The following is a 7,380-nucleotide window of genomic DNA, read 5'->3' as shown; positions in this document are numbered from 1 at the left end:
ATTAAGTATTATGTTATAACTCAATGATTATTATAGTTATATTTTAGATTTTTTATATTTAAAATGAGATATTTAATTATCATGTATTTGATTACGTTTATTAGCAAGTAATATGAATACAAACATATAGCTTTAAAAAGTTTATTCATACATCATTTACTTGTAATCTTGTATTTTAAGTAACATACATCATTAAACAATATTTGATACATTAAACATGGTTTTAAGAGTTTAACCCGATTGATTTATAATATATATAGTATAGATAAAGTATAATAAAATTATTTAATTCTAGAAAATTCAACGTTAATTATATTATTAAAATACTTAATAAATTAATCATCTTATACCCTTTTAAAAATAAACTTTATAAAAAATTATAACACATTTGATATTTATTTATTGATATATTTGTATATGTAGGCCCAATATGTTTGGTAGTAAGTGGGCTACGCTTTTCACAATAAACCTGCTGGCCCAATTGCACATTAATTGCAATTACATAGATTTGTAAGAATGGTGATTTGTCTCGACCCGATGGGGGAATCCGGTTCACCCGACCCGAACGAAGACAGGAATTCTCCGCTAAAACGGATCCCAGGGCCGGGGATCCCCGGTAGATTCAAACCGGGGACGGGGGATGTTACTCAAACCGGGGCCGAAGCCGGGGACGAAGTCGGGGGCAGAGATCCCCGGTAGAATCAAACTAAAGAATACTATTTATGGGGTTTGACCGAAGATTGACCCGGGGATTGCTAGAGATTTGACCGGGGACGAGATGATAATCCTCGTCCCCGCCGGGGACCGGGGTCGGGGCCGGGGATTACAAAACCTGCCTCATCCCCGCCCCGTTGCCATGCCTATTGTTAAAATTATTTCCGTATGGTAGTTATGTAGATTTGCTTTTGTTTATATAATCACTTTTTATATGTATAAATGGTTGATTAGTTCAAACGTTTAACAATCATTTATAAGTATTTATTAAAAGATAAACAATCGATAATTCGTCATCCATGTCAACTATAAATAATATTACTAGTTCATAAAGTTGTATGAGATCAACTTATTTGGTCTTTTTGCTATTGGATTACAGTCTTAATTCTCGAGATGAAATTCATATATATATTTTAAGAAATGAAAACTCGTTGAGGTCACTATTAAATCCCGACATTGGTATTTTTAAAATTAAATATTTATTTCAAATTTTAATTTATTTGATTCGTCTATGCTCCCCCTCAAAGGCCCTGAGATCCGAATCCACACGCAATCTCCTCGATTTGAATACTTGGGGCCAGAACTATTTTAATGGTAATTATAGTAGTTTTTCTATATAACAATTATATCAAAATTTTAATAAATTTTGTGTTTTTTCTATCTTATTATATGTCGTATTAAAATATTATAAAAGAGAAAAGAGGAAAGGAAAAAAAGGTAAACTACAAATTTGATCCCTATGGTTTTTGATAAGGTAAAAAATACAAACAAATTTCTAAAAAAACGAAAATACTCCAAATGGAATTTTTTTAACAACCGTTAAAGTGATGGACCAAATCTGAACATTTTTGTAAAGTATGATAATAATCTTGTAATATTGAAATTATAGGGGCAAAAAATGTTATTTTTGACAAACCAAGGGACCAAAGTTATAGTTTAAATATTTACACGATATATAATATGTATGAAAACATTAAATAACATTTCAGAACCATATTGATCATTTTAAAAATTGCAGCCTTGTAGTATTTGGTTTGACGGTCATGACTCATGATTCATGAATCATTATATCTGTTTGTTGGGCCGGTAATGCTATTTGTCACTTGTGACTTGTGAGGCGGGAAGGATCATATAATTTGGGCCCTTTCCAACTATTGGGCCCACAATACCCAATTGACTTAAGAAAGGCATTTCCTTCACCTATTTGCAGTGATGGTCAAAAATTAATCTCGGTCCGGGCCGGACCGGTCCCAACCGGTACCAAGATTTCTCATAACCGGATATAACCGGTCCCGGTCCTGGTCAAATAGATGAAGACCGGCCAGGGTAGTTAATCACCGGTTATGTGCTGTCGATCCCGGTCCCACCTTTAAAAAATTATTTTTTTATTGATATATAATTTTAATACATTATTGAATTTGTCGTATGGGTCACTCAAATACATTTTAAAAATACCTTGTTACATATTTATACTGTTTAGAAGATAAAATATACAAACAAAAGGGTCAAAATCGGCTAGTTTTTTTTTAAGGGTGTCCGGGCCAAAACCCGACTAATCCCCGGCAAATTTGGAGGCTAAACATGGCCTCACTTAAATGTCGCCAACACTCCCCTCCCAAGGCTCGAACTCGGGTTCATGACTATGTCATGCCTAAGCCTTTACCACTAGGCTGGAAGGTCTTTGGCAAAATCGGCTAGTTAACGAGTGTAATTTAAAAAAAATATATCATTTTTCTAAATATTTCGGCCAGACCGGGCCGGTACCACAAATCCGACAAAAACCATAACCGGATATTACCGGCGGTCCCATAACTGGTCCTTACCGGCCTCGGGCCTGTTTGACCATCACTACCTATTTGTATTTTGATCATTATTTGCATAATTGCATATGCTTAGCCAATCTTGAATTGTGTTGAGTCTTGGACAAGTATTAACACATTAGCTTGAAAACCGGTTCATATGTTTGTTAGAACCAAAAAAGATATGAACCGGTTTCACCATCATTTTCTAATGAGTTCAAAAGTTATTTTTATACAGAATTAATGAATAAATTCACTCGTTTTTATATATTATAATTTTTAATTATAAATTAGGGATCGATTTATAACTGAAGATAAAAGGTTTCTACAATGTTAAAGAAGGAAAAATCTAATGTAACAAAACCATTGCTCCATTTAAAGGTTCATAACCGTTGATGTTCTACCCATAAATAGAGCTTGATGGCATGGAAGCCTCATTTTTATATGGACCGTTTCATCAATGTTGAGTCGATTTCAGTATTTATTGTTTTAATTATGAATATTTTTTTAAAATTGTTGATTTTATTGTAATATCTTAAATTTTATCTGATAAAAATTACATATTTTTTTTTCATTATTTGAGCAGATTCTCTTACTTTTTGTTAACTGAGCTAAACGTCGATTAATATATATTTCTTTCATATTTACATTACTATTATACGTAGCATGTTTGCCGAACACAAAAGAACAAAGAGAAACCTTTATCATTTTAAAGCAATTATACCCAATCGACAGAAAAAAAAAAAAGAAAGAATAGAAACTACATCAACAACCTTTTTATTATTCTATTTTAATTATCAGTATCATTATTCTTGTACAGTTCCTTCTAGAAACCGATTCACAAATACTTCAAGCACGATCACAAAGCAATTAGCATAATAGATTTTAATAACATCAAACGATTGTTTTTAACTTTTCTTACTACACCCGATTGATTTTTCCTTTATGAATACTGACAGTAATTAGGTAAAAGAAATATGAACAACTTACGATAAAAGTAAACTATCTGATCATTGTATTCATATTTCAATAGTTTTTTTTTGTATGGTGTCTATAAATATTTGTATGTTTCCTGTATGAACAATAATATTATTTTAAGTTATTCATTTGGTCTAATTATATAGCGTGTGTATAAGATATACAAACCAAGACATTCAGATCATTTTAAATACGTTCTAATTAATATAAACAATATTATAAAAGAAAGCTAACATAAATCATTTATTTTAGGTATACAAAGACGACCAATACTTGATGAAACACGACAAAACCAAATAAGATAGATGAACATGAGATATAACGATAAAGCAATCAATCAGTGATCCAATAATTATTGTAGTACAACGAAGAAAAAAGGTGGACAAATTTTTGGGCAGTATAGCCCGAGAAATTGACAGCTGATCAATAGTCAACCCGACAATCTTAGGAACAAATAACAAAGGCAACCTCCTACACCACAAGTTCAACCCTATCAAACTCAGTCCCTCCAATTTTTCTTATCCTTTTATTAATCCGCGTTTTTGAAAAAAAAATCGTAACTCTAATCTTCAAACGAGACACAAGTTATTTAGGATAGCCTTAATTTACTATTTACATTTCGTTTGACTAACAATTAACATTCAGAAAAAAATTCACTGGCTATAAAATTATAGAGATTTTTTTTTGTAACGGTGATTTTCGGGGCAACTTACGCGAACTAACTAATCCTTGGACAACTACGAATTAATTGGAGTTATCACAAGTTAACCTCCATGAACACAAGAGTTTTTACAGTGTTTGGATTCAAACTCAGAGAATATTAAACTTTCGCTATAACTAATGAAAGTTTTAGAGATTTGAATCAATCAAGAATGGTACTACAAAATAGTGGAAGTTCCATTGTTTTAACACAGATGAAATTTTATCATAAATCATAAATAAAATCAATTTTTATTGAATTAATCATTAACAATTTTGACTTTGATTTTACGTTCTATAAATAAGCATAATTATAACTAGTATGGTCCGATTAGCAACTATTTTAAAACTGCCGAATTGAAACCACACCTTATCATATAGAAATTGTGTATAATTTACGAATCATGTGAACCAATATGCATCATACGACCAATTTGTTTAACTGATGAGAATTAATCGGTGGAAAATGTATAAATTAACCAATGAACGACACCATATTGCATAAAAGAAAGAAAGTTGAAGGATATTAGAACATAAGAATCATAATCCAAATGAGGAACATTCAGTTCCCCTCGAAATACTTGTATTCGAGATCTGTTTCATCTAGAATGAAGCCAACTTGCAGATACAACAAACGACTCAATTTTACCTATTTTAAGATATCTTGTTTCCACCATTTTTATATATATCGGATCATGGAATACAACTAAGCTAGGCGAGCATCAACACATTAAAAGTAAGAATCTCTTCCAATCCACGGTTGATAATATTGTGATGTATCATTTGCCAAGCAACATATGGGTTGAACTATTTGAAATTGTAACAACCTCATTTTTACGATGAGAAATGTCACGTCATCTGAAATAAATTCCTCTAAATTAAAAGCTAACTCGTCCCAAAACAGGTTAAGTTACAATTGATACACACATAAAATCTAAACAAAAGATCAAATTTAGATAATAGCTCTAAACGTGTCATTTGCCTTTATCCAACCTCGAACTACCTGGCTGTGAGATGAATACTATAGTCATCTTATAGAGCTCGGCGAGTTCATGGTTTGCGTGAATAAAATTATTTCACATCATACATATCAACTTGTAAACTCTGTACCAAACAGTATGCATTTTCTGAAAAACATGCAACACTAAAAGAAAAGAGATCTCATAACTTGTCTGTTGGGTATGGGTCATTTAGTCACTGCATTTCCTGAGTTGTCTGACCTACACGGATCTGGACACCTGATGGGATCTAAATATTGTATCTCTATAACACTAAGTGGTAACACATGCAAGTATACACGTGTCAACACTATCTCCTTCAAGTAATAAAATGGTAAGTATCAAGTATCGTATTCCACAAGGATATGTATTTTAAGTGGCAAGATCTCGAGTTGAAGACTGAGATTGGATCTGAGCTAACAATTGCAAATAACATAATAAATAAGGGTAGCATGGGTGTAAGACTTGTTGTGAGATATAAACACTAATTCCAGCGAACAATGCTGTAGGGATGTCACAACAAGCAGTCAGTCATAACTAGTTCCACCATTTATTTTTGGGGTATTTTTCTCGGACTTCCAGCATTGCATTATATTATAGCATTCAACTCAAATCTCTATGGTATCAGGACTATGGATACTGTCGAGTGGTGTCCTCAAAATATATAGATAAACAAATCTCTTTGTTAAAAATCACTCTTTCGAGTCGAATGATGGTTTGCATGGTTTGTAGAAACATGAGTGGTTTGTATTCGATTGTTCCCCCCCTCTCTCTCTCTCTCTCTCTCTCTCTCTCTCTCTCTCTATATATATATATATATATATATATTTGTTATCTCATTTTGTAATTCAATTAAAAGTTTTACTTGTAACAAAATCTCCAAAAAAGTAGAAATGTCATTATTTAATAGGTGTCTAGATGATTTTCTCTCTCTCCATATATATATATATATATATATATATGGGCTCATTTAAGGGAGAACTGATTAGTTTGTGGTAACTGTGAGAACCAATCTTAACCACAAATCAACGGATAAATAAGGAAATTAGTAATTATGGTATTTTAAGTTAAAATTATAATTAGAGGGCATTTTAGGTATTTTTAAAAAATCCATCTCTCCTCTCTCCGACCTCCAATCTCGGGACTCCGGCCAACATTATTCCGTTAGGTACCAATTAATCACAAAGATACATAATGTGACACCCATTGTGATATATTGTGATACCATTGTGATACCAACTCAAACCATAAAAACATGTGATACACCTTGATAAAACAAGCAAAAATAATGAAACYGAACATTGTGATACACTGTGATACACTATGTTACACTGTGATCATACTCTCGAGTGTTGAAGGATAGATCGCATYTGCCTTTGGATCGTCAAAGATGATGAGACACCCAACGCCCTGATCCAGGGTTCCAGCAAACTTCTTGTCCAATATCATCTGAGACAGTTTCTTCACCATGATTTTGCATAGCAGCATATATTTGAGACTGTAAACTGCTTTGGGATCATCAAGAGCATTGAATGCTTCAAATGCTTCAAATGCTTCAAAGAAGTAACTGTAGGCAGTTTTATAATCTTTCGAAGCCCTCTGCGGCGTGGCCACCGCAACTTGTTTGTTAGATGTTGGCATTGGGACGAATCGAACCCTCCAAATCGTGTTCCATCGGCTCTTCCTTGAACAGATTAACTTCCACAGGCGGCGACAGCGAGTTATGGCGCTGTGGAACCGGCATGATGGTATACGCCGGTGGATCACCAAGTAAGGGATCAGATGTAGACAAAATTCTAACTTCTTCCTCTTCAGATTCAATATTCCTGTGATCAATCGACGCCATCCCCCACACAATTGAAAACAGAAATCGGGGACAGTAGAAACAAATCGTTGGCCGGCTTGATGAAGAAGAAGAAGCAGCAATAGATAAAGAGGGTTAGTTGATGAAAGAACGAAGAACAAGAGGGTTAGGGTTTTATTATTATAAACATTACCAATTTACTCTTTATGTTATTTTAGGATATAACATTAATTATTTAAATGATTGGCTCACATTGGTTCTCATAGTTACCACAAACTAATTAGTTCTCATTTGATTAAGCCCATATATATATATATATATATATATATAAAATTAGTTCTCATTTGATTAAGCCCATATATATATATATATATATATATATATATAT

Source organism: Cynara cardunculus (genome assembly GCF_001531365.2).
Source record: "Cynara cardunculus var. scolymus isolate 2C chromosome LG 2, CcrdV1, whole genome shotgun sequence".
NCBI classification, from domain to species: domain Eukaryota; kingdom Viridiplantae; phylum Streptophyta; class Magnoliopsida; order Asterales; family Asteraceae; genus Cynara; species Cynara cardunculus.
Note: the sequence above shows the minus strand (reverse complement) of the source record.